Consider the following 12075-nt stretch of genomic DNA (forward strand, 5'->3'; position numbering starts at 1 on the left):
ACGTCGTGTTGGTTTGAAATTCAGGAGAGGTCTACGAGATAAGTGTATTCATATATTAATGTCTGAAAATGAGTATACAAAATTGAACTTGCTTCAGGACCGCTCCGTTGGCATAGTGGTTAGAACGTCCGCCTCGAATACGAGAGGTCGCGGGTTCAAACCCCGGCCGAGTCATACCAAATACTTACAGAAATGGTACTAACAGCTACCTCGCTGGGCGCTCAGCATTAAGAGGTTAGTGTTAGGACCTGTCGGCCTGGTGTCAGGATAATGTGACTGGGTGGGACATCATGCTACATGTCTGCGGCATGATGCCCACGTACTATGGACATCACTAAAAAAAAAAGTGCCACACTGCAGACATGGTAGCGATGTAACTGAAAAGTTGTTAAAGGTATTGTAACATCCGAATCACACACACACACACACACACACACACACACACACACACACAACTTGTTTCGTGGAGAATCTTACCCAACAGTAATGAATTAAGCGATGAGTCCAAAGGGAGTATTTTATATTCACGCCAATGTAATTGAAAGCCGAAGAATGGTTCTAGACCGTGTTTTTTTTTTCTTCTAGTAATCTCGAGTTTTCTTATTCGTTGTCTGAGCTGCCAGATCCAATCATTGTCAGGTACAATTACGGATGAAAACAAACTCCAGCAACCTTGCTGAAAGAATGCACGAAATACTATTGTGTGACAGATCTGTAGTTCAATAGTAGCTACCCCTTATCGCACATGTGCAGAAACAGGAACAAGCAATATAACAAAAGGCAAGGAACTGATGTTAGTTACATCGAATGATATAAAAACGTTAACGAACGTTTACATTAAACTACACACTGCACTAACCGAATATGACTTACATACATTCTGTACATGACAGTTATGTTCATTGCATTACTGCAAGAAAATTAAAGATATGCCATTCAAGCAAGTACCGACACGGTTATGAAAAAACACCAACATAAAAACAAAGTACACTGACATAATGCAAAGCAGCTACAGTAAATCACACCTACAGCGCACTCTCTAGACTTACTTAAAAGTGGATTCCAACTGCAAACTACAGAGACTGGCCCAGATCTGCTGAAGCACAATGCGCCGGCAGATCTGGGTCTGTGCAGTTTGTTGGTTGTAATCAGTAGAACAAAAAACAACACAGACCCCGACCTGCATTTGCATTATAGTACGGCAGATCAGGATCAGGATGTGTTTGCAACTGGATTGGACATTTAAGAGTAAATACGGTACATCATTAGGAAAGTTAAGAAAATATATTCGCCCTTGGAAAACATAAGTACTTATCAGATTAATGAGTTTTTGACGCTTGTTATTAAATGAGTGTTTGGGATCCGGCTGTATTATCTTCCTCCTATTTACACCTATTAACAGAAAAAAAGAAAAGAATATTATTACTACAAAGTTGTGAAAGCAATATACTCATGTAATTTCAAAAGACCATAAATCCTTCCAATCGTCCCTAAAATTGAAAGAAAAATGCAGAGTTTGTCAGCTTGTTTACTCGGTGATACGACTTAAAATGAAAGTGCTCGTTGGAGCAGCTATGAAATCGACAATAAGGTAATTACTCTTTGTAGCGTACGCGCATTAATCATCGTATATATTTACTGATTCTAATGGTTCGTTTATCTAACTTAAAAAGATATTTAGAGACCAATTACACTTATACATCTGTAACGCAGACTGGCGATGTAATTACAAGTAATCAAATAGAGATAGTCGAGGTAGACAGGTGATGTATTAAAAAGTCGGCAAGTAATCAATTCCTAACATACGCCGCTATGCGGTAGGCTGACTGAGTAGAAAGACGCACCGTAGGTTAGACTGAAGAGTCAAACCTGTTATCCGCGAGCACGGTTATATCACGTTGAAATTATTTTTCGGGGTTGATTGATTATCGATTCCAGATCTATAGGGTTACACTCCGAGAAATTGGTGAATGGCAAGAGCACAAGAATCGCAGATTGTCAACAATGTATGAGAATGCTACGGGAACACTGACGGCCGAAGTTCGGATTTGGCTCGAAGCCAACTAGGCTTGCTGATTAGCCCAACACATTTCAAATCCTTGCCTTGATAATGTATCATCTCAAGCGGGCTAAATCATGTTGAAACACAATGCACTCGTAGACATTTCCCCAAATGTTTTGCTTTTAATGATTTAGGTGTATGGGAGGAAATTTGGTTTTGGCTTGATACCGTGCTAGATGCAGATAACCTTGTTAATTTCTCTTGCAGTTGAAGGGTCAGCTGGCACGATAGATGGAAGGTAGAGACTGTCTGCTGTACTTCAGATTTGTTGTTCGTCCGTCGAGTCGACGAGGTCCACTCTAGTCATCCGAAGGTTAGAGGGGCTGATGCTGTTCTGTGAGTGCGCAGGTGGCTGATGAGGCCAATCCTTGCACGGAATGTTCGTTTGCATAAGGGACAAGGGATGAGTGGGACATATCCAGGAGGGTTGATGGCACGCGCTTTTCTGGCTTGCCTCTTCAGCTCTGCAGCTGCTGTCCTGATAGATTCGCACAACTTGGAGCCTTTGTTCACGTAACGACAAGTGACTCGATTGCTTGCTGTTTGCTCCCAGAAATCAGGGTTTATTTAGAACGTTTTCAATGCAGCTTTGAGATTGTCTTTGAAGCGTTTCTTCTGACCTCGGTGGTGATCGCTGTCCTAGCTGTTGCTCACCATAGAAGAGTCTCTTAGGCAGCTGGTGGTCTGGCATGCGTACAACATGTCCCGCCCAGCGCAGCTGGGACTGCATCAGGATGGTGTGGATGCTGTGGAGATCTGCTTGGGGGAGTACCCCAGTGTCTGGAACCTTGTCTTGACACTTGATGTTCAGGATTTCCCTGAGACTTGTGGTATGAAAGTGGTTCAGCTTCCTGGCGTGGCGTTGGTACACCGTCCACGTTTCGCATGCGTAAAGTATTGTGGGGAGCACAACTGCCCTGTAGACCTTTAGTTTGGTCTGGATGCTGATGCTTATTTTATTCCAGACGTTGGCATAAAGTCTGCCGAAAATTGCGCTGGCTCTGGCAATGCGGAGGTTCACCTCGTCGTCAGTAGTGACGCTTAGTGACAGTGTGCTGCCAAGGTAGGTGAAGGAGTTCACTACGTTGAGTTTCTGGCCGTTGACGGTGATGTTGGGCTCAACATAGGGCTTTCCAGGGGCCGGCTGATGCAGAGCTTCAGTCTTCTTGGTACTGATGGTGAGACTGAAGCTTGTACAGGAGCTGGAGAACTTGTCAACGCTACGTGGCATGTCGGCTACTGAGCCGGCGTTGATGGCGCAGTCATTGACAAATAAAAATTACCTAATGGTGTCTGTCATAACCTTGGTTTTCGCTTGAAGCCTCCTGGGGTTGAACAGTTTTCCATCTGTACGATACCTGATGCCGACTTGACTCCAGCATCTCCGTCTCTGAAAGCATTAGTAAGCATGGCCTAGAACAATAAACTGAACAGTGTCCGTGCCAGAAGACAACCATACTTGACGCTATTGGGTACTGGGAATGGGTCAGATGTCTCTCCATTTTCCTGTACTCATGCCTGCATGCCGTCGTAGAAATGCTGCACCATGTATATACATTTTCTGGGGCATCCACGCTTGGCCAGTACCTTCCACAAGCCTTCTCCGTTAACAGTATCAAAGGCCTTTGTCAAATCGACGTAGATGGAGAAAAGGTCGGCGTTTTGCTCTTGACATTTCTTTTGTAGCTGCTTCGTAGCAAACACCATGTCAGTGGTCCCACGTTCTTTCCGGAATCCGCACTGGCTTTCTGGCAGGAGTCCCTGGTCAAGGTGCGTAGTGAGGCGGTTCAGTAGGATTCTGGCGAGTATCTTTCCTGCGATAGAGAGAAAGGATATACCTCGGTGGTTGTCGCAGGCCTGGTGGTTCTCTTTGCGCTAATACAGGCGGATTATGGAAGCATCTTTGAATTCCTGGGGCATCGTCTCTTTCAGCACTTGATCTCACCAGCTTTGTTGCTCAGCCATGTGTCTCACATCTGACGCAGTTTTCTGCTGTACAGTTCTGCGTATATTGTTGTACGCATCTTTCCTGGAGACCTAATTCACGTCAGATTTAATTAGAAATGCAACACACAGTATAATCGTAGACCTTTATAATACCTACTTTCGTGATAACGCTATTACATGAACTGTTATGCAAGATATAAATAAATAAACAGTCAAAATGTTCAATACCAGCCTTGTTTTAAATGACCGATAAGCATAAATGACAGCTATAAACTTTCGATGGTTCTTGTTATTGAGTACCACGATATATCAGCCAACGGTGTTGTGATGTTAATATGTACCGTGTAAACTTAATCTTCCTTTATAAGAATGATTTAATAAGGTATCTCCTTGGGAGAGCGATTTTTTCTTCTCTCATTTGTATGCTATTAAGGGTCTTGTATCCCATATATTCTCACCCTCCCCCCTCTCTCTGTCTGTCTCTCTCTCTCTCTCTCTCATTCGTCTCGGATCTCTTTCATTCTTTCTTTTAATTTCTTTCTTTTTATTGTTACAGGCAGATAATATCTTACCCCAGGTACACGCGGCACCTCTATAATTTCTTTGATCTTTGTATCATCGGTTATTAGGCCACTGGCGAGCGTTTTTTTTCTTTTCTCCTTCATATTGCCTGTAATTCTCTAATGTAACATTATCGGGCTATAAAACTATTTTTTAAATGAGTAACGCTCTACATGCAAACTGACCAATAAAAATAGTACTTTATGAAAAAGGAGTTCCTCTGTTGAAAGTCGCTTTATCGGTATGACTGATCAGTGTCATGCAACCGTGTAACATGTATTACGTCATTTAGAACGGAGTAACAAACAAGCAAGCGAACAAAATACCCTAAACGTAAACGTAATGTTATCTTACACTGATTTTGTTTCTATGACAGTGGTGAGAGAACCTTACATTATAATATATACTTGATTATGTTGGACTTGTGTGTGTGTGTGTGTGTGTGTGTGTGTGTGTGTGTGTGTGTGTAATAATTTCAACCTTACATAATAATATATACTTGAAATTTATGTTGGACGTGTGTGTGTATGTGTGTTATAATTTCATGGTGTTTAAGAATTTATTTCATCTGCCTCATATATATATATATATATATATATATATATATATATATATATATATATATATATATATATATATATATATATATATATATATATATATTTCTTTGGACCCGGTGTAATATCTCCTCGTTGGTTTCAAGCAATGAAAATGGAGCAAAATAAAGAAACAAACGAACAAACAAGCAAATGAACGAACAAACAAACAAATTAACAAGATACAGCACAGAAGAACATACTGCAAATATAATGTAAATTCATTTTTTAAAGTCTTGGAAATGAATACCAGAATACTATTAGTGAAAAATATTAAGTCTGAAGACGAAACATGAACGATCGGTGGTCGAAAAGAGTTTCACCTACCATTTTTATAAAAGTGCCTTAAATGACAAAAAAGGAGCAATTTATTCCCTTCCAATCAACGCTCTAAGCAAAATAGTGGTGACGTCATATTATAATTATGGATTGCGACATAATTATCATGTAGTATTATGTATCGTATTCTATAAATAAACCGTTTTCCTGTTTGTTATTCAAGGATAAAGCTCGCACTAAGAATAATCTGATTTACACATAAAGCCCTCACTTTTGGTAATTACCTTTACGATTACATCAAGTGCAATTCATATAGGGGAGTTAGTTTTCAATTTAGGCATGCTTCTATTCATTGGAATTGGAGCGTAGGTTTGACCGAGCTAATTATCATAGTGTCGGGATTACTGGGCTTAATGCGGTAGTTCGTATTAGACTGCCTTCAGAACAAAGGAACAAAGCTAGGACCTATAAAATAGATACATTATAGTTTGAAAAGGCAGAACATGTGCCATGGAACTTGGACTAGAACTCCACAGTGCAATTCAAATCCAGTTTTAAAACATACCCGATTGCACATAAAAGTGCGGAAAAAGTAGTTTTGAAAGTTGAATCAGCCTATTATTAACTGTAAGTAAATGGGGTATTTCGGCTTTTTTATGTATGCCTGTCTTCCATTTTCTGTCTGTCTTCAAAGTGAAGGGTCGTTCATTTAGGCATGTTATTCTCAAATGTACGAGAGAGAGAGAGAGAGAGAGAGAGAGAGAGAGAGTTAGAGTTGCGGTGGGATGGGGTCGCAAACAGGAGTTTAAAAATCACAGCTATTGGCCTTCCGACTGTGGCAGAACAAAGAAACGCTTCCATCAGACTGCAGATACACACGAACATTACGAGTTAAAACAAAAATAGTCTTGGGAATTCCTTGCCATAAAACCACAAACCAGGTCACGTCCGAAAGTGTTGGAAAAAAAAGAAAAAGAACTTTGATGTTAAGAAACAGCAAAGTTTATGAGTGGGAATCACTTGTGAATAAAGCAGTACCAAACACCAATGGTTCACGGAACAAACAACAAACTAGACCAGTAAGAAAAGGCTAGACGGTGGATGCTCTCGAGCCTTGATGCCGACCGTCTACTCCAACGTAATGCGACGTAATGTAAAACTAAGTACAATATCATCTATTACAAATAAAAATAAAAAACACAAATCGCATCACACAGGTTTGTGCGATAATGGTATATAATCTACTGATTATCTTGCCAAAGGCAATCTTTCACATTGTTACGAATGGCAGATAAAGGCTATTTATTTACAGTGTAAAGAAAGACTGTCTGTATAAGGCATGGTCGTAATATCGCATCATACTACACATGTTCATATTATATAATACGCCATATTAACCTTCGTCAATGCGCCAAGATTTGAATTTAAGGATAGGCACAAAAGCTGAGCAGACCAAGGTATCGCTTAAAATTGCACACCAGATATATAGCCCAGAAACCAGTCTAGCCCTGTTTATAATATTGTAGAGATTTTTCAGCGATTTAATGTCTCGACTACACAAAACATGAACCAGTTAAATTTAAAGTAAAATGTTATGTTACTGACTCGTGTTTCGTGTGAACAATGTAGAGATATGGGTGTTTTTCAAATCATATTTATTTGCGACGACGTTTTAAAGGAAAGAAAGAGAGAAGAAAAAAAAGAAAGAAATAAAAAGAACGAAGGAAAGGAGGATCATGACTTGTTGCAGTTATAGTAATTTCGAGTCAAAAATTGTCCCATATGTTACCCAGTGACCTCTCTTTCACAATTTATGCATTAAATCCAACCCACTTAAATAACTCGATATTGGTTCGATAAATGCAGTTCTTTAAAGTATGTGAACAAAGTCGTTATATTGTTTTAGTCAAGTGCTTCTTTTTAATCCCCAGGAAAATTTTGTTGATTTTAATATTTTCTTTTTCTGGATGGGCATATCGTTCTACCATTCTCTCCCCGTTCTGTCCATTCTTTAGTATTCGTTTTGTTTTCATTCTATTTCTTTTCTCAATAAATAATCTAATTTACTTTCTGCATTCAAGACAGAGTAAGTATCACATCACCAGAAATACTTGTTTTCATTCCATGCCCTTATTTACTTATCACAAGTTTATACTTTATTGTTCTCTGGCTCATCTAGGGGTTCTCTTGCGTTTGCCAAACTGTTAGAAGAACATGATTCGAAATGGGTTTACATCAAGTTCACCTGGCGTCTCTGGAGTGGGTTGAATTCCGATATTTGTCTCAGTGTTTGGCAGGAGTCATATTTTGATTGACGCGCAGTTGTGTTTTAGAGGTACCAATATATGTCTAAGCCGATTCTCTCATCCCCTCCTTTATCTTCTGAAAGCTCAAAATACTTCATGTTTGTTGCAGCAAGGTACTGTTTTCAATTTTATCTCAGGGCGGTCTGCGAACGAAGGTGCAAATGTTGAAAGGGTCGACAAAGAGTTGTTTTATGTTCTAGGTTAAAAAGGCATTCAAGTATATTCTGTCTGCCTAGGATGTATACAAGACAACGCGCTATGTAGGAGCACCTGCCATATCGTAGTTTAAGCGGCTGTTTGTTGTCTAATTAGTATCTTTTGGCCAACCGCCGTGGCATAGCTTAAGACATGTATCAAGTACCATTTCTCGATAGCCCAGGACATGTTTTTAATGTATCAAGTGGGAACCAGTCTTCGAATAACTTATCTCACACAGAATGTACCAATAACTTAAATGCCTGCATTGAAAAGCAAGCAAATAAAGAAAAGACAGAACAGACAATTCTACAACTCCTATGTTTTACAAATTCATGAATTGGACCACTTACCTCTTTAAAACTTTCAATCTAAACCGCACACTTGGTGGAAGTGAAAAATTAGGAAGCGTACGGAAACAGTAACACACACACACACACACACACACACCCCCTTTTATAAGGAATAAAATTAACAGCTTAGCCACTGTTCTGCCAGCCCTTTATGTCAAGGCATATCTTATTCAATGCTCTTTACAGTTGCGTGCGTGTTAAACGTGGATAAATGGATTCGTACAGTTAGGTTTGGCCCTCTCAATTTCGGGATTCTATAAGATTATGGAAGTAGAACCTAACATGACACTTAGAAAAGATAATCAGAGATTAACCGCACGGGCATGACATTTGGATGAGGGAAGACAATGGCCTTATTTCTTAGCGCTGTATAACACAGTAATTTGTCTCAGAGTTGTTCCTTGGTACGAATGTTTTGGCAAAGAGTTGTCAAATAACTAAGAAATCATAATTCCGTTCAAACCGCAGCCTACAAATTGTTTAAAAGTATTTTATTGTCGGCTCAAATGTAATCAGAAGAAAATTTCAGTTTTTGTGACTAGGTTTTTTTAAAAAAAAATTGTACATATTCACGTCTGAATCTTCCACGTCTGTGTTAAGTTTCAGACCTGATGATTTTATGAACTTATCTTGGTCTCTATTTATCTGGTACGAAAAAATATAAACGCTAGTATTTTTCCAGAAACGTGTGGCATTTTCTTTTATAATTCATAAAAAAAGAAACATCAGATCTGACATTCTCATTAAGCTAATTAATTATAATTGGAAACATTTTCAAGTGTTTAGGTTTGGGAAAAGTTATAGGTTGTGTATTTTGTAAGTGCATTAAAAATTTTGTACTAATGAAACATAAAATAATAGTGTCCTGCAAGGTGGTTGTGTTGTGAGGAATCCAAACATTGTTACATACAGTATCACGAGGAATCCAATCATTGTTACACACAGAATCATGAGGAATCCAATCATTGTTACATACAGTATCACGAGGAATCCAATCATTGTTACATACAGTATCACGAGGAATCCAACCATTGTTACATACAGTATCACGAGGAATCCAACCATTGTTACATACAGTATCACAAGGAATCCAATCATTGTTACACACAGAATCATGAGGAATCCAATAATTGTTACATACAGTATCACGCGGAATCCAATCATTGTTACATACAGTATCACGAGGAATCCAACCATTGTTACATACAGTATCACGAGGAATCCAATCATTGTTACATACCGTATGACGAGGAATCCAATCATTGTTACATACAGTATCGTGAGGAAACCAATCATGTATATATATGTGTGTGTGTGTGTATGTGTGTGTGTGTGTGTCAGTATGTGTGTGTGATTAGGATTTTTAACGTAGCTTATAGTGTGGCAGTTTATAGTGATGTCTAGCACTGGGGCATCATGCCGCAGATATGTAGCGTGATGTCCCACCTAGTCACATTATCCTGACATCAGGCCGACCAGTTCTAAGACTAACCTCTTAATGCTGAGCGCCTAGCAAGGCAGCTGTTAGTACCATTTTTGTAAGTCTTTGAGATGACTCGCCCGGGGTTCGAACCCACGAACTCCCGCTTCCGAGGCACACGCTCTAACTACTAGGCCACCGGAGCAGTTATGTATGTATGTATGTATGTAAATATGTCTGTATGTATTAAGTTTAATGGCATGTCTACAAAAGTCCGGGTAAATAATACCGAATAATGATAAACCCTAGCTCTGCAATGTATGGCAAAGTTGATTATGTTAGAATTCTTTAAAAGGTATGTAAATGATATGACTTGTTATATGATACAAGCTGTCTAATTACACGACTTTCTATTTAGAGATGACTGAGTAAGGTTATATATAAATCAAGCTGAAAGTGACCTCAAACTTTGTACAGTCTAAATAATGAGACTTTGTGACTACAAAATTATTTGGATGAGTTTATCTTCCAACATTTTTTTTTAAATTTTAGTTTTAATTTTACATTTTAGAACTTAACTTTTAGTCTATAATATATAACCAATGGTGTGCTGACGTGCTGTTAAACCCTGTTTATACCGATGTCAACAGATTTTCTGTCCAGTTTGATTAAGCGACATTTAACATTGCATTAGACTGTAGGTATCTTATTTTTCCCCCGTTTTTCAATTTAAGTAAAACGTGTACGCTATTAATTACATATCGACTGTCGTAAGCTAGTTCCCATCGGCAACCAGCGACAGTATTTCCCACAGTAAAAAAGACTAGACAGTCTGGCGTAACTTTGAAATTAAATATATCATGATGAATACAACTGAAAAGAAAAATAGGTAAAACTATAGAACTTTGTTTCTCTGAACGTTTTCTGCCTAACAATGCATAAAAGGTTAATTTTGTTTTGTTTCTTGAAATTTTACTTGTAGGTGCCAAAATACAAATGACAACAATTCAGCATTATGTTAACTTAAAGACTGGGGGGGGGGGAAGGAACGGACAAAATTGTATTGTATGAATTACTAAGAAACCAGTATAAAAAAAAATAATTTCAAAATACAGAGAAAATCTTTGAGATCAGTGATAAACGGAGAAGGTCATGCAATAATTAATTCGATTCGGGAGAAAGGTTGTCACGTTTACACTGGGAACACGTGTAAACGAGATCGTATCGTGTTAAACTAACAAGTTGTTTTTCATCTCTTTTTCTTTCTTGTGCAATGGCAGTAATGTAAAACAAAATAGACTAATAACTAATAGGTTGGGCTTCTTGAATTTCAGCAACTTTATAAACATGATGTTGCTGGTGTTATTTATTGTATTACATACATGTTTTTCTATTTTGGTAGCCACGTAGTTGCCATAGAAGTGGGAAAACTCGCACTTGGTCTTTTGATTACCTCTAAGGATATTAAGCAGACGAGTTCCTTTGAAAGGGATGATTTTGTATAAAAAAAATCTGGTGATTGGTGGCGGTTACAACAGTTTGAATCCATCACAAAAATAATATATATATATATATATATATATATATATATATATATATATATATATATATATATATATATATATATATATATATATATATATATATATATCATTATCTACCCATACGAAGTTGAATCTTACAAACTGACAAGATACCAGTGGTTCCAAACCTTTTATGGCAGCGACCCTGAAAAATATTTTTCTCTGATCCTCACGAGCCCGTTTCTACATATTTGATAAGACCCTTCCCCCAGAAAAAAAAACAATCATAGCGACCCTCCAGAACGCCCTAATTTGGGTCGCGAACTGGGGTTGGGAATCGCTGGTTGGCTTTTATTTCGTAGCGAACACAAAGGTCGTAAATTCCCTATCCGGAAGTAAATTTATTTACCCATACCGTATTTGTATCCGATCCATACTTTCGTGACCCTAACGAGTCTTTGTGATCATCTTATTGACGTTGTTTCAATATGTGACTTATTTTATAATGGTAATTTGGCTGACTTTTATGTCTGTCTTCAAACATTGAGATTTTCCGTGTTTTTTTTATATAATATAAATACAATGCAGTAGGTCATGTCTTTTCTCTATGTTCATACAGTGATTTTAATTCCTCTTCTAATGTACAAAACAGATCTGTCAAAATAGGAATACGTTTAACCATGTTTATTGTTTTGGTAAATATCATTTGGGATAAACAAACAAAAATAACAAGTAGAAATTTACCCAGGGAAGACAAACACCTCTACCTATAATGACCTGTAAAACCTCTTTCGACGGACAAGTGGATGGGCGGACAGACAGACGGACCAAGA

Source organism: Sinohyriopsis cumingii, chromosome 4 (genome assembly GCF_028554795.1).
Source record: "Sinohyriopsis cumingii isolate HCF-2022 chromosome 4, ASM2855479v2, whole genome shotgun sequence".
In the NCBI taxonomy this organism is placed as follows: Eukaryota; Metazoa; Mollusca; class Bivalvia; order Unionida; family Unionidae; genus Sinohyriopsis; species Sinohyriopsis cumingii.